This window comes from Ahaetulla prasina, chromosome 8, assembly GCF_028640845.1.
Source record: "Ahaetulla prasina isolate Xishuangbanna chromosome 8, ASM2864084v1, whole genome shotgun sequence".
NCBI lineage: Eukaryota > Metazoa > Chordata > Lepidosauria > Squamata > Colubridae > Ahaetulla > Ahaetulla prasina.
The window spans coordinates 28,181,511-28,199,410 of NC_080546.1; the positions used below are offsets into that span (position 1 = coordinate 28,181,511).

General features: G+C 35.9%; 1 long non-coding RNA gene across 1 annotated transcript; it reads right to left on the bottom strand.

Annotated features, from left to right (window-relative positions):
- Window positions 1-370: 370 nt before the first annotated feature.
- Window positions 371-14,426, bottom strand: LOC131203575 (uncharacterized). Its single transcript, XR_009156425.1, has 3 exons — window positions 11,521-14,426; window positions 9,343-9,381; window positions 371-8,404 (listed from the first exon to the last, which is right to left on the bottom strand). It is a non-coding gene; the product is annotated as an uncharacterized LOC131203575 (long non-coding RNA).
- Between the last annotated feature and the right edge of the window lie 3,474 nt (window positions 14,427-17,900).

Genomic DNA, 17,900 nt, shown 5'->3' on the forward strand with positions numbered 1-17,900 from the left:
GAGAGTACAAGGTGAATTTTATTTTGTCACAACAATATATATAAGTATCATACAGAAAAGTTTATATGTATAAACATATATAAGAGTAAATATTAGGAGGAATAAGCATATATACATATACATATACATATACATATACATCCATCCATACATCCATATATATATATATATATATATATATATATATATATATATATATATATATATATATATATATATAAATATATATATAGATAGATCTTTGGTTATTCGGGTTTTCTCCCGCGTAAAATTGGAAGTGTCTTGGCAACGTTTCGACGAAGTCTCATTCGTCATCTTCAGGCTTCAGCTTCGTGCTTCTGGGAACAAGTTGCCAAGACACTTCCAATTTTACACGGGAGAAAACCCGAACAACCAAAGACCTATATATATATATATAAAAGAAAAAAACAATAGGACAGGAACGGTAGGCACGTTTGTGCTCTTATGCACGCCCCTTATGGTCCTCTTAGGAATGGGGTGAGGTCAATAGTAGAAAGTTTTTGGTTAAAGCTTTTGGGATTTTGGGAAGAGACGACAGAGTCAGGTAAAGTATTCCAAGCACTGATGATTCTGTTACAGAAGTCATATTTTCTGCAATCTAGATTAAAGCGGTTAACATTAAGTTTAAATCTATTGCTTGCTCTTGTATTATTGCAATTAAAGCTGAAGTAGTTTTTAACAGGAAGGACATTACAATAGATGATTCTATGAGTTAAACTTAGGTCTTTTCGAAGGCGACGGAGTTCCAAGTTTTCTAAGCCTAGGATTTCAAGTCTGGTGGGATAAGGTATTTTGTTGTTTTCAGAGGAATGAAGAACTCTTCTTGTAAAATATTTCTGGACATGCTCAATTGTAATTGATGTCAGAAATGTGGTGAGGGTTCCAGACAGGCGAGCTGTATTCTAGAATTGGTCTAGCAAATGTTTTATATGCTCTGGTTAGTAGTGTAGTCTTTTTGAAAAAGAAGCTATGCAAGGTTAGGTTTACAACTCTTAGAGCTTTTTTGCTATGTAGTTGCAGTGGGCTTTGGCACTTAGATAATTTGATATGAAAACTCCAAGGTTTTTAACAGGGTGGGGGTCATCTGCAAGGTAATGTCCATCAAGTATGTACTTAGTGTTTGGGTTCTTTTTTCCAATATGTAAGACTGAGCATTTGCTGGATGAGATTTGGAGTTGCCAAGTTTTGGACCAAGCGGTTAGATGATCAAGGTCTTTTTGAATGGTAGATGTATTGTCTGTGGTGTTAAATAGTTTGACATCGTCAGCAAAGAGAACACAATTACTTGAGATATGGTCACAAAGATCATTTATATATAGTATGAAGAGTGTTGGTCCAAGAACGCTGCCTTAAGGAACGCCACTATATCCTTTTGGTGTGGGGGATGCAGTTTGATTTAGATTTGAATATTTTACAGGACTTTAACATTTATTTTTAACCTCTCAACTTGAAGAAGCATATACAGACAACAACACAAAATGTTCAGTAAATTTGTAACTAGAGATTGGTTCATTTCTATTGAATTTCAGTGGCCCAATCTCAAGGTCCATTGGGGATGGTGTGCACCGCATTGCCTAAACTCTGAAAAATGGGGCTAAATCCTGAGAGAAAATCATCATATCCTGTCATAGTACCGTATACTGTATGTGAAAAGTGGCAGTTGCCATAGACCTATGAAACCATTTGTATTTTTTTTGTCCTTCGCAATATTGTGTAATCTTTTTCACCTTGCAAACCACAGCTCAAAGTTCTCAGCTGCTATTGCTGCTGCTACAGGTACTTGCTCCCCACATTTTTTAATGAAGAATTAAAAGTCATCCCTCACCGACCTTCTAACAGTAATTTGCTTCACTTACTTGTTTGGAGCGACGGAAATTTATGCAAGTTTCCTCATTTATATTTCTTCAAATATTCACCCATCCATCCTGTGTTTATACCCTGATATTATTTTGGTTTTACTGGTATAATCTTAAAATGCTATGACACTACAATAAATGCAATCAGGAAAATTCCATTAAGAACTTCCTGAAATATTGTAGAAGCAACAGATGAGCACAACAATATACCATAGCATGAAGACTTGTGGTCAGCGATTCACCTGTAATAACTCTTTTGTTTCTTGTTGTATAGTAAATATTAATGTCCTGTTTAGTTGCAATAAGTAGAAATAAGGTATCATTAGAATTATTCTAAATATTGTCTTATCAATGTTCTTGATTGAATCTGGGTCCTCATTTTACCCACCTCAATGCTGTTAATATGCCATAAAATTAGAAAACAGTATGGAAATACCCCAAAAATTGCATTCATGTGCTTCTGTCTGTTGCTTTCATAGCATTATATGCTTCCTGCTTTAACAAGTGTGAAAAGCTAGTAATAGTATAAACAACTTAATTTCCCTAAAATGATTGAAAATATTTAGGATAGGATAGGATGGTATCTCTCATATCTATATTTTTAACTTACAAATTTACAAACAGAGCAAATTTGAAACAAATTGGCTCTTAAACTAGGAAAAGAGACTTCCCATTTTAAAAAATCATCTCTTTATTAGGATGTAACAATACCAAAGCACAGAGCTTATTACAGCAGTTCCAATAATCATCTTAACACAAATATGACTAGACAATTGTTTTTCCATTGGAATAGCTTCATTAACGAAGCAAGATGGTTTAACAAACATGCAAACATACTCTGTACCTAACTGTTTGCTAATATGATAGCTGGATTTCATTTGATGTGATTCATTAGATGAGTTCATCCATTGTGTTTTCAGGAAACCTTATTAGTTGTGTTTGAACAACACCTTAAACTGGAAACGTGGTTTAGAAACTATAATAATGTGGTTTACCAAACCACATTATATCCTAGCATGGTGTGTGAAGGGATGTATATAGGCTTAACATATCCACTACATGCTTTATTCATTCATTCATTCGAAGTGTTTAAAGTTGATCAGGAAGCCGTATTTGTGATAACAGACAGTATGCAGGCTAGAACATTTATAGAACTGAAGCAGGGATCTTTGAAACCTGAATGGTTAAGGCTACACTATTATGCACACTCAGCTAGGAATAAATTCCATTGGACTTAATCTTCTTACAATTATACATGCAGAGGCCTATTTAGGCAATCTAAGCACCAGCATATCATTTCATCAAGTACAAATTGTGGTGTTTGGTTTCCAGAGCTTGACATATTAAACAGGATATAAAAAAGGTATTGTTGAAACTAAACCTACCTCCTAAACAATTCTGATTACTCTCCAAGTGCACAATTATTATTTTGTATGTGTGTGTTTTACCTTCTCTTTGCACAGCAACAAAAGACATTCATTGTAATAAGCTATAATGTGGTTGGTTTGATTTAGATGTTGTATTCCTCCAAGATTTGAGCTGAGTGTGTTATGTAAATTCAGCCAGTTCTTTTTATTTAATAAGTTATGGATAAGTTACTCATGATTTGATATGATTGAACTGAGTCCATTATAACAAACTAAGTTATAAACTGGGGGGAAAGGATTAGTTTTGCCTACATGAGATTTTATCAAGTTATAATTATTTATACCCTGTTTCCCCCAAAATATCCCCTGATAATAAGCCCAATCGGGCTTTTGAGCGCATGGCAATAAGGCCAAATGCTTATTTCAGGGTTCAAAAAAATATAAGACAGGGTCTTATTTTTGGGGAAACACGGTAGGAGATAATTTTTACTTAGTGTGCCTGTAAACTAAGCTATTATGTAGTCACACAATAAACTAAAATTTACAATTTGGATGATTTATTTATTTAGTTATTTATTGAACTTCTTTAGCTGGCCACCCCAGTCAATAATTCTGAGGGACCTGCAATTCAGAAAATACATTACAATTAAAAATACTAAAAACATTTTAAAGCAATAAAAACACTAAAATATCCAGGTTAATATATGGGAGCAAGATACTTGGTCAGTTAGAAATGCAGCCAGACCCTTAACACATTCAGGTTTGTGAAAGCCAGGTTTTTAGCATCTTATGAAAGACTAACAGGATTAGGTAATATCCTAAATGGTTTGACAATGGATCAGAAGCTTTCCATTGTCTAAAATCAAGAGTTGTCACCAGTTTGAATAAGCTCAAAGTTGAAGTCAAGGCTATTTGTTGATTTCTAAAATAAGTATATTCAGAAAATAAGACATTTCAGCTTTTCATAGCATTTTAAGCAAAACAAATTCAAATAACGTTTCTATCTGAAATAGCTGGGTTACAATTCATCAAGGGATTCAGTCTGTCTCATGTGAGTTCAATAGGGGTTTTTAACAAAACTCACCATATCGATATTTACATAACATTTCAATTAGCAAGAATATCCAACATGTTACTTAGCAAGCATGTCCAGCAAGTTAGCAGCATTTCATCAATCATGACTAAGAAAGTTAAGAAGCATCAGATTTGGTCAGTACTCAGGTGGAAAACGACCAAGGCAAAATGGAGCTATAAGTTAGTTTGGAGAATCAAAACATGTCCTGCGAGAAGCAAGGACCATGTCTATATTGTTGCCCCAAAAAAACCTAGCTGGGTGTATCAATGAAAACATTAGACCTCAAGCTTCATCTGAGCCAAACTTTATGTTGCTGTCATTTTTATTCATTTCATTTTAACTTGCTACCTTGTTGGTTCCATTTAATATATATGTGGGTATGTTTTATCTAGGGAAGGCTGTTTTGGGAATTGCTGTTAGTAGGCTAAATACAATTTTTCTGTATTTCATTTTACTCGGACTTTAATGTTTGTCATCCCTATCCTATCCTCATGGGCCAGGAAAAATTATGACTCTTCATATATTTATTGCTGAAGTACATCTTGAAGGATCCTCCATCACTGGCTATGTCATTCAAAGTTCCCGATTTCTAATATAGAGATATCTGTAATTTGGCTCTGATGAGATAACCACATTCCAAAAACATTTGTATCATAACTAATATGTTTGGACTGTATGTAAAGGTCACTTCTTATGCTGGTTCAGCAGGCTAGGCCATTCATAAAGCAGTAAAGTCCTTTTTAGATTTGGATTTTAAACACATCATCTCAGGTAAATACTTTCTAAATAACAAGAAGTGCCTGGTGGACAAGACCCTGGAGAGTGAGCATTTGTTTGTTTTTGAAAGCACTCCATGGACAACAGCCACCAGAAGGTGTTGTCTTTAACTAGTCCCAATGGAGTTGGGTCAAATGAGAGCTCATCCCTTCACCAGTACACATGAACCCAAAAAAGCAAGATTTCACATATAACACCATTTTCTAGGCCAAGAAAAAGCAGAAGGCAGACGAAATGAGAGTAGTCATCTAATATGCAGGTTACTTCTTGAGATTATTTGTCCCATTCTTTTTTGCATTCTGCACAATGCAGGTAAATAGGCTTAGAATAAAGTCACCTTCCAATTTGGAGTCTGGAGTTCCCATATTCTTCCACTCTTCATTTATTTCATCACCTTAATCTATTTTTCAGTTGGTCTTTTACTTTTCAGAACATCTTGTTTCTGACATCAGTTTTTGTTTATGTAAATTAGAACACACACATCTTGAACACCTATTTATCTTTGAAGGATAAACAGTTAATTCCCAATCCCTTTCAAGAGATTGGGAAACACATCTATATTGCTAGGAAAATTTAATGAGAAGTGCGGGCAGGAGAAATACAAGCAGCACAACTAATCTTCATCCACAATTTTTCTGAATGTTTAATTTCCAGTTTAAAAAGTTACCCAGAAATATAGTAACCAAGGTTGTTAAAGGTTTAAAAAACCTTTAAAAACCAAATTTTTAAAGGTTTTGGGATTGCAGCCAATTCTCATTAATGAGCAAAAACTGTACAAGCAATCCCAAATCTTAAAAAATGTAGACAACCTGTATTATTATATTTCTAGATAATTTTTACCCAATGAGTGTAATCTAATTTTAATTTAATATATTTATAACTAGGGCCATCAATTTTACTTTAGTGTTTTATCTAATTAGTTGCAATATTCTTTTATTTGGCTTTAGCTTAGTGCATTGTGTGATTCCGGCCACTATCATTTGTAAAGGAAGCCAATTATGATTCAATTAATAACTGATTGTTTACCTTTTGCTTGATATGGTGGCCAATCAGTGGGTCCTGAATATATCCTCATTTCTTTTTCCATCTTTATATCTCGGAGAAAATACAATAGATCTACAAGTAGTCCAAGAGCTACAATGCATTCAGAAGGTATTCAGACCCCCTTAACATTTGTCAATTTTGTTATGCTGCATTCTGATTCTACAGTTGTTGAAATTCATTTTTTCCCTCATTAATCTACACGCTGTATCCCATAATGACAAAGTGAAAACAGAATTTGAGAAATGTCTGTAAATTTATTAAAAAGAAAAAACTGAAATATCACACTGGCATTAAGTATTCAGAGCCTTTGCACCAGCACTTGAAATTTAGCTTAGGTGTCTCCCAGTTCTCTTAATCGTTGCTGACATGTTTCTACACCTGTGGCAGGGATGAAATCCAGCAGGTTCTGACAGGTTCTGGAGAACTGGTAGTAGAAATTTTGGGCAGTTCGGAGAACCGGTAGCGGAAATTTTGAATAGTTCGGAGAACTGGCAAATACCACTTCTAGCGGGCCCCAGAGTGGGGTGGGAATGGAGATTTTGCAATATCCTTCCTCCAGGAGTGGGGAGGGAATGGGGATTTTGCAGTATCCTTCCCTTGGAGTGGGGAAGGAATGGAGATTTTGCAGTATCCTTCCCCTGCCATGCCCATCAAGCCACGCACACAGGACTGCTGATTAAAAAAAATTGGATTTCACCACTGACCTGTGGTAAATTAAATTGATTGGACATGATTTGGAAAGGCACACACCTTTCTATGGAAGGGGGGTCTGAATACTTTCTGAATGCACTATATGATGGTAATTGGGAATGGAATTTAAGTTGCTAAACAATGTAGTTGTAAACTGCTTAGTGATGACAATCTCAACACTCCCTATTGCGATCATTTACCAAATCCTATTAGTCATTTGTCCAGGACCCATTCCAATCTTAGACATTCCTGGCTTTGTCCCACCCAGGTCTTAGTCTTGGTAAGGTAAGTGTGCTGCTTCGAGTTTCATTTACACATTTACAGAGTTCCTATGGAGATTAGCAACCTACTTCAAAAGTAAGCAAATAGCAGCAGACAAGGGAAGATCATAAATCAACACAAACGTCTCTGAAAAAGCAAGCCTGCTTAAATGGTTTGGCTTTCAGTAGGAGAGAAATCCAAAATCCAAGTTCAGAGAGCCAAGTCAGGTTAATCAGCCAGTCCAGGCGCAGAATTTCATGAGCAGAATCCACAAGGACATCACACAAGAGCTGGAGATCAGTCAGTTGTTTCCAGTGCAGAAACGGGTCAGAGCTGTCTTTGAAGTCAAGCTGCAGTCAGCTGTCTTCAAATACGAAGGCCTCTCCCTCCATTTGGCAAGAAGCCTCTTTGAGCGTTTTTTTTTTTTTTTTTGTCCTGCTCTGCATTTAATGCGCTGTGTACGGGGACTTGGGGACCAAAGATCAAACTTCAAGCACTCTTGCTGCCCTGTGCTCCACGGGCTGTGCGGTGCTCAATTAACCTTTGTCATCTTCTTCCCACTGCTGACAAGGAGTACCCAGTCTGGTCCTATGTGAGGCAACTGTTGACTGTTCCAGCCGCTCTTCCTGAAGGTGTGACAGGGCTTTGGAACTCAGGCTGGCAGACTGGCTGGAGTTTGTGCTGTGGTAGCTGGCTGCAGCATGGATCTTGAGGCAATACTCTGGCGCAGCACAGAGGCAAAAGTAGAAATCCAGTGGTGGTGGCAGATGGTGGAGATTACTGAAGGCTCCCGGCCTCTACTTCAGCCCCAGGACACTACTGCCAAGTGCAACTGTGTAGAGCAGCCAAAAGGGCAGAAATAGAGAGGGGGGAGGGGGGAGCAGATGCGCCCCTATGGTCATATGTGCAGATATACTGCCAAGTACCTAAATTTTGATCATATGACCACTGGGGGGGGCTGCAATTGCTATAACTTTGGAGATGGACATTTGATTAGTTGTCCAGTGCCTCCATAATTTTGAAGAATTGCTGAATGAACGGACTATTTGTTTATCAGTGCTTACAACTAATCCTGGTAACCACTTTTCAAATAGTCACACATAGTCTCAAGGGCAATAGTCCCCTGATCAATTATTTTCTAATAAAAGCATCCAGATATGCCCATTGGTGCTTGCAGGCATTGTGCTCTATGCATGCAAGTTCTTAACTTACTGATTAGTTTCTAATGAAACTTTTAACTTGAATTAGATTGCAGTTTTTTATTCTAAAGAAACAGAGGTTGAAAAAGAATGTTAATAGAAAGCTTTTGTTTTCTGAAAAATATAATGTGGAATCAAATTTCAAAATGCATACATTATTTTGCCAGTACTTTGTAAGAAGAGAAAAGTATAAATGTTAAGTCCTAAATTACAAAGCAAACTTTGAACATTTAAGCCATTTTTTATTCCCACCAGGGAAGTGGGCAAACCTTTACTGTGTATTTTTTCTGTCCAAACATACTTTAATCTGAACATAATTAGATCTTTCCTTATATTTGATATTTAAGGGATTTGCACTATTCTTCCTTGACAAATATGTGTCCTATTATTATTGGTCACTGTATATTTTTATGGTGACCATATTTTTCTTTGGAAAAAATAAAGGACAAATCTGAAAAAAGGGACAAATCTGGAAGAGGTTAATATGGATAAAAAGTCTTTATTTATAACTTTGCTTTAAAAAGGAAAATTCAAGAGCAAGACTAAGAAAAACTTTACAAAAATGTATATTCAAATAAAAATATCTAAACTCAAACAGTATATGTAAATATGTAAATTCATTTTAAAAAGACAATTCAGTTTCTATATTTTCCACATGAATGTGAAAGACTGCATTAACTGGTACTATTTGTATAGTAAATGTTAAATGACAAAAAGAATAAATAATGAGTTTTTGAAAAATAATCTAAAGGATAAATATAAATAAATCTAAAGATTTCTGAAATAAAGGACCACCTTTATAATAAAAGACATAGGGTCACCATATATATCTTGGATAATGTTGATTTTAGGGATTTCTAATATACATCTTTTTTGTATAGTTGGGGCTTCCCAATTCCTGCTTGTGAAGTTTTGTCCTTACATAACTCCATTTTCAGAGACAGCAATAAAAATGGCAGGTTTTTGTGGTACACTTAATCACATGCTATAATTCAGTAAATGAACTGACAAATATATGAAAACTCTATAATAAGAATTAACAGGTAGCATACCTGTGCCTCTTTGGAAATTCTGAAAGTTTTGGTAGTATTCTGGAAAAAGATACAAATGTAATTCCAATTAAATAAGAACAACTAAATCTTCAAAACTGAATATATTTTTATTTATTTATCTATGAAATTTGGAGACCACCCATTTCTTGGAGTTGTGATGACCTTTCCTGTATCATTAATAGAATGTATGTAACCAAGTCTTAAACCATATTCTTTTCTCTTTGCAGGCTCCTGAAATCATCTACCCCAATGTTTTTTGTTTTTAATTTGATACAGCAAACTGTTTCAATGACCTTCTTCTGGACAAAACCAATCTTTTATGTAATGGTCAAAAGAAATTAGAGTAGAGTAGAGTAGAGTAGAGTAGAGTAGAGTAGAGTAGAGTAGAGTAGAGTAGAGTAGAGTAGAGTAGAGTAGAGTAGAGTAGAGTAGAGTAGAGTAGAGTAGAATAGAATACTTTATTAACCAAGTGTGATTGGACACACAAGGAATTGTGTCTCTGGTGCATAACTTCTCAGTATACATACAAACAAAGTAATACAATCAAAAAATATCAATAGGAGAAAGTAGTAGAAAAGATGAGAAGGATAATAGAAATACAGTCACACTACATCAGAGGTGGGTTTCAGCAGGTTCTGACCAGTTCTGGACAACCGGTAGTGGAAATTTTGAGTAGTTTGGAGAACCAGTAAATACCACCTCTGACTGGCTGCCTTGTGACTCATTACATTATTCCTTATGGGAAAAATTTGATTGGTACTCATCATTTTTGGTACTCATCGCACCTCCTGGAACCAATTAACGATACATACCAAGGTACCCAGTGGTGGGATTCTGCCAGTTCTACCCGGTTTGGGCGAACTGGAGCTGCGGCTGTAGGAAGCTCTGCCCACCCACCCGGATGCCATCATGTCCTGTTTTTGATGCTCTGTGCATGCGCAGGTCCTGCGCATGCACAGAGGTGGTGCTCGTGCTCACATTTGTGAACCGGTAGCTAAGCCCTTGTTGAGTTGACTCCCAGGCCGGGCCGGCCAGCCAGCCTACCTACTGCCATGGAAAGCCCCAGTCAAGTGCTGACTCCCGGACTGGCCTAGGCTGCTGCCGCTGCGCTACCCTCCATCCTTCACTGGCCTTGCCTGGCTAGCTCCTCCGCCGCTACCACCACCTCTTTTTTCTTCCCTAGCTCCTTTTGCCAGTATTTGGCAGGCAGGCAATACTCTTTAGATGAGCTTTTATTTTGTAAGCCGAAGGCGGGGGGGAAGGTAGGAAATCACCCTGTCTCTGCAGAATCGGTCATGTGACTGAGTGGGTGTAGCCAACTCATCACTCGCAGCAAGGCACCCATCTTGCCATGAATGACGTTGAGTTGGCCACACCAACCCAGTCACATGACCACATAGCCATGCCCACAGAACCGGTTGTTAAATTATTTCAATCCCACCACTGAAGATACCACTGTATTTACTTTTAACTCTGGGGTTTCTTCTATAATTATTACTTTGCTATCAGTTTTATTTTGGTATCTAGTCTTCATTTTATATTATTCTTATAAATGACGGCAAATATACATATCCTAGGATACTGGAACCTGCTATATTATTTTTCTATTTATTTTTCTGTTTTAATGCTTTAGACTAAATTATTACATAATTTTAATTGGGCAATATATATACACACTAAAAAAAAACATTTAGCATGTTTATGTTACATCAAGCTTGGATTCAGGTATTTGGTGCTCATAAATATTCCAATGAAGTTTTCTACAGTTTTGTTTATTTTAAAATAGATGATTTGTGTTCTTTTCATAAAAACTCCATCCAAAATCAATAAAAGTTTTGAATGCCAATTTTTAATAAATACCCTCAAAGTTACTTCTGCAGAAGCCATTACTTTCATTCTCTACACTAAAACTATAAACTGCTATGTAAATTGAATACAAATACTCCTTAAAAGTATGTATGAATTCCTAATTCTTTAACTTCACCACTGCAGGAAGGATGAATTGAGTTATGTCAGATATTATCTTAATGATGTCATGAAAACAAAGCCATTATACTTGATTTTAGCTCCCCAATCTGGTACTTTCCAGTTGTATCAAACTACAACATCCATAAATCTCAGCCACTATAAATATGGTAGATGTAGTAGGTATATATGCATGTTTTCCCAATCTAGTACCTTTCATTTGTGATGAAATTCATTTCCAGTAATTCCAACTGTGAGCAATGTTGATAAAATCTGACACACTGGGTTACAATCTAATTGCTGTACAAGGCATATATTTTAGGACATTTGTTCCAGGGCATTGTTCTGTAAAGAGACAAAAATATGTTAATTAAATAGCATGTTATTACATACCACCACATCAAGGCTGTTAAAGAGACCAAAACACTACTTTTTATAACAGCTATAGAAAAATACATTAGATGTCCTACACACCTGCTTCTATTTATGGAATTAAGAGACACATACAATATGTATGTGTGTGTGTGCATGTGAATGTGCGCACACATATGCATATATATGCCAACCACGAGTTTACTGATCAGTATCTCTTTAATTTTCTAAAAATTGTTCAACAAAGCAAACAAAAACAATTACAAAAGATCAATTTACTTGAAGGGCCTCTGGTGATTCAGACTGCTAAGACAGTCTGTTATTAACACAGCTGCTTGCAATTACTGCATGTTCAAGTCCCACCAGGCCCAAGGTTGACTCAGCCTTCCATCCTTTATAAGGTAGGTAAAATGAGGACCCAGATTGTTGGGGGCAATAAGTTGACTTTGTATATAATATACAAATGGATGAAGACTATTGCTTGACATAGTGTAAGCCGCCCTGAGTCTTCGGAGAAGGGTGGGATATAAATGCAAATTTAAAAAAAATGCCTCCCAAATGCCATCAAGCATATCTGAACTGCCTGAACTGCCTGATTTTCACATGCTTGAAATTTAGGATAAACACTTGTCCATCATCCAACAAAAGTTAAAAATAAAATAAAATTTAAAAAATAATAATAATAATTAAAAATAATTAATTAAAAACAAAACAAACAAGCAAAACAAACAAGCAAACAAAAACCCTCAAAGGACAGACTAGATAGACCACTAGATCTTTTTCTGCTATCAGTTTTCTCTGTTTCTATTCTAACCACATTTATAAATTAGGAAAATATCACTCAATCAGGTACCAAAAGTATTTGTAAAGTTGTGTGAATTTGGCAGTCAATCCATTTTCATCTTTTTTAAAAAATAGAATATGGTTAAGTAGAAATACATAGTTTGATTTCAAATACATTAAATGTTGTGAGTACTCATAGTTTACAAAAATTTTTTAACAGTTTCTTGTATTAACCAAGAGCCCCTTGAGAGAATCTTAAAACATCAGCCATAAAATAGAAGAAATTTTGGTTTTAGAATATCTAATGTTTATTTTCCATTTTCTGTTTTTATTACTAAATTATTTATAATTAATTAGTCCTGCCTCCTTGTCTGCTATAGATAGGAAGTATAGAAATTCAATAAATAAAAAATTTATATCTATCCTAATACATTGAAACATTTCACCATGTGATGATCCTAGTATCTTGGTAAAATATCTTTTAACACGCTGATATATTTTTGCATGTATATATCTTTTGTTATAGTGCTAGTCAATAGCGTATTGCTAAGAAAATGAACATCTGTAAATGTGACCTTTATGTTTTATTATTCCTTCACAGACTCCTTTATTTGCAGCAAAATTGTTAAGAGTTCTGTGTTACCTTGAAGGCAAACCAGGTTTATCGTACTGAAATTCAGGAAAGTTTATATGAAGTAATAAAACTGATTTTTTTTTACTATGTCCCATGATTTTTATAAAAGTTTTTGTTGCCACTTTTGTTATTCTGAAGATATTACATCAAATTATTTTTCTGGATTTTTAAAAGATGGGTAAAATTATTTATTTAGTCATTAGTTATTTATGTATAATTGTTGTAAATGAGCATGATATACCATGATTCTTAAATTATATAAAATATACTAACAGTTGGATCACTTATTTTTAAAACACAACATACGTTTCCATAGCACAGACACCCAGTGAATGCTTGGAAGGTTCCTGATACATAATTCAAAATTAATATAGAAGTCCAACATTGAATTATATCTGGAAATGATAAACATGGATTTGCATTCCAGTGTTAATGCACATATTAAAATAATAATGGGAGATTCATACATAGTTGGAATGAGCATCTACTATTAAGATAATGTACATTTCCTATTTTAGTTATATAAGAAAACATTAAATGATAGCTACTTCAGGCAACAGATTTTAAGCATCATTGAAAGGCAATAAATTGTAATTAAGTTGATCTTATTGTTCTCTTAATGTACTTGCTTCTTTATGCCCAAAATGTTGATTAATGGCAGACTTGAATATCTTGTCTTCCTGTTGAATTTAGGGTTTGAACAGATAAAATATTTTTAGATGTACAAATGTACTATTTTATATTACTAAAGCATATAAAGAGAATGGATACCAAAGATGTAATAGTATTTAAAAATTCGGATGGCCACTTTGGCTTTGGATAACACAGTAAACTAAAATTGTTAATGAGCTAAGTGTATTAGGGGTTAAAATGACAAAGCAGTCTTATTAATATGCTCTGCAGCTTTGTGGTTTGTGCAAACACTGCTTTTTACTATTGTATGCACATTTGCTGTTAGGATTGAAAAGCCTGTTAGTAACTTTGGCTCCCTTTGTCCTCAAATATCACTGATTATTAATATATGTTACTTTCAATTGCTAGTCAGCAGCTACACATTGCTGATTCATCCTGCCTCTTTACAGTACATACCAGCAGAAATAGGATTGCAGTTCTTGAGAGAACATGTCTCAGATGGAAGCATGCAGCATTCATGGTCTCTACAGGCATTCATCCTGAACTCTTGAGGCTTAAATGCATGGTGTGTTCAAGCTTCATACCCAGTATCTTTTCACGTTCATGTCCTCTAGAAAACATTGTGCTAAATTTCGCAGGGGAGATACTTTACACATTTTCTTGTGGGCAGCAACTGTGATAAGGCAGAATTCCTGTTCTTGCAAACAGAAAAGACTTGCAAACACTAGCAAATCAGCTAATGGAGATGAGTATACTACCATTTTATTTCAAATTCCACATGGCTTTTTAACCAGCCTTTTTGAAACTAAGTATCCTGCTATTTTGGAGTAGGCTCCATTTCCGGTTAAGACAAAAAAATATACATTTATTCAATCTCAGATAATATCCATACTCTAAATCCATGAGTTCCAATCTTTGCGCAACTAGACCTGATGCTAGCTATCATCAAGATTCAGTTTAAACATAATCTGGATTATTTCATTTTTAGCCTATTTGGTTATTGCTCTCTCATTACTTTTTAAAATATATATATATAGGACACACCATCTACCAGAAGAAAACACGCACAAACCGCTATCTGCACGCACTCTCACACCACCACCCAGCACAGATCAACTCCGTAGCCAAGACACTCATCTCCAGAACAAAATGCTTAGCTGATGAACAACACCTAAAACCTGAACTAGACACTCTCACTAACGTACTAACATCCAATGGATTCCAAACAAATAAGATTACCAAGCTAATCCAAAAAGAACCCCCCACTAAAATCCAAGACAGAGAACAAGAAAACGGCACAGCCCTCCTCCCATATATAAAAGGCACCACAGACAGAATCAGCAAGATCCTCCACAAACACAACATCAAGACAGCATTCTGCACAAACAGAAAAATATCCACCATCCTAAGAAACCCCAAAGACAAAATTGAGTTAGAAAATCAAGGAGTATATGAAATCCCATGCACCGCCTGCCCCACCACATACATTGGACAAACCAACAGAAGAATAAGTGCACGCATTGAAGAACACAAGAACTCATTCAAAAAAGAGGAACCAACTTCTTCCCTGGTCCAACACTTTAAAGTCACAGGACATGATATTGACTTTAAAAAGACCAGAACTATCGCCAAAACTGAACACTTTAACAACAGAATAATCAGAGAAGCCATTGAGATAGAAAAACGCCCACACAGCATGAACAAACGAGATGACACCTCCCGCCTACCAGCCATTTGGAAACCCGCCCTTATTGACAAACGAGTCCCTAACACGAGGAATGACACCAGACCCACACTCACGAGGTCCACACAGGATGTCACCACCACATCCACCCAGAAAGCAGACCCAAACCCACACTGATCATGAAGCACGACCAAGGACCAGAAGCCAGACCGCAGCTGCAACATTAGCCATTTCAAACCCCTCCAATCCATTCATGCAGCAGACTGACACCCACTATGAAGATGTAGCACGACCACAAAGCCAAACAACAGCTATGCAGCTCACCAGCTCAAATCCCCCTGCAGCACAGACTAGACTGAGCACAACCAAGCCCCCACCAACACAGGACACACCGCCAGCCAATCAGAGCACAGAAAAAACCCCATCCAATCAGAGCACAGCCAAGCTCCCACCCAATCAGTTCAAACCCCCACTAGCAGTTAAAAGGAAGAAACAGCTGCGATCACACATTGCTCCCAGAAGCACGAAGCTGAAGCCTGAAGATGACGAATGAGACTTCGTCGAAACGTCGCCATGACACTTGCAATTTTACACGCGCGAAAACCCGGACAAGCAAAGACCTATATATATATATATATATATATATATATATATATATATATATATATATATATATATATATATATATATACTTGAGAAAATTGTAGGGCAAGAACTTTAGTCTTCGTGTCCAACCTGTTTACAATTTAAATTAATAATTCTATCATAGACTTATTTAGTAAAAAGCAACCTAAAATATTACCATTGGTGCATTTGGGAAAAGCAAGAGGACCAGCTGCAGGACACTTAAAATATGAGCACAAATGGGAGGTCTCAGCTCAAAGAAGTGATCAACCAGAGGTAATATCATATGATTAGGGACCATGGAGAATTTAAAGGGTGAGACAAGCAGGTGAATAGGTTTGTTAATTCTAGTTGCTTTCTTCAAATACAGATTATAGCTAAGTAATGTTTTACACATTACACCTACAATTATCTATAAAGATTCCCTGGGAATCCGTCTCACTGGGTCTGTTTGTTCAGCATGCTAAACCAGATATAACCATGGTTTACTGCATGAACCCATTTTCCAAATACACTGAAATATGAACTAACCACAGTACTACTCTTGTTGTCTCTAAATTCTCAACCATTGCTGGAAAGGCATGCAGAAAAGTCTTAATTTATTGTTGTAATCTAATGGTTGTCCAGAGTTACCTAAACTTAACTAACTTGATTTGGCAGGCACACTAAACTATAAACCAAGCACATTTTAACCATACATATTACACAAACCCAGCTATCTGATTAGAATCAGATTCTGATACATAAACCTCTGATGGCTGATCTCAATTTCTCCATGGTTCTTTGATTTTATTCTTGCAGGCAATTCAGTATGCATGTAAGGAGAATTAGAACACAATTCAGTTCTGAGCTACATATGTTTTTCCATTCTCTGCAATATCCCACAGCAATAACAATATGCTTTTTTCAACTGCTACAGAGAGTAGTAGAAGGATCCATTTGAAAGGTTTGGCTGGAGTGTAGATCAGAAAAGGACACACACACCCCATACAGCTGCACTCGTGATGGAACCATCTCATCTTGGGAGGTGTCCCTTGGTTCCAGCACCACAATCTAATTTAGCAAAAATCCTTTCGGTCTTCTTTGTAGATTTTAGAGAGAGCTGGAAGGACTGCTTGGGATGAACAAACCAGAAAGATAAGAGCTTTACATTCTCTTCTATTAAATGAATGGCTGGTTCTCCCTCAACAGAAACTAGAATTTGAAGTTCAACTTCTTGAAAGCTCCAGATTACAGAAGCCTGACTTAATAGTTCAACAATGGACAGTGCTTTATAGCATTCCTTTTAATTTATTATAACAGCAGCAATAAGCAAACAGTTAAGTCTTCAATTCCTATTGGATTTATATCATTGTGGATGTCCAGCACTCATCAAAACCATGTTAAAGCTTTTATAGCCTTGTCCAAATAAAGACACATTATTTTCCTTTTAACATAATTGTACTTCTTTGATTTTTCTGTAAAATACAAGATATGGCATAAATATTTTGGATAAGAGGATCTAAATTTACTGTAGTTGATATAAGTGTAGGCTAAATAAACTTACCTATTCTGAACAATACATAGTCTTTCATATTTACAGCTATGAATGGTATTTTAATAGCAAAGGAAACATTTAATTGAGAAGTGCAGTGTTCGTTCAACAAACTTATTTCCAATGCTGAATTTTCCTTTTGTATTACAGAACTGAATGGGCAATCATCTGTCTGTCTACCATAGCAATAGCACTTAGACTTATACACTGCCCCATAGTGCTTTACAGCCTCTCTAAGCAGTTTACAGACTCAGCATATTGCCCCCAACAATCTGGGTTCTTATTTTACTGACCCCAGAAGAATTGAAGCAGTGGTGAAATCCTTTTTT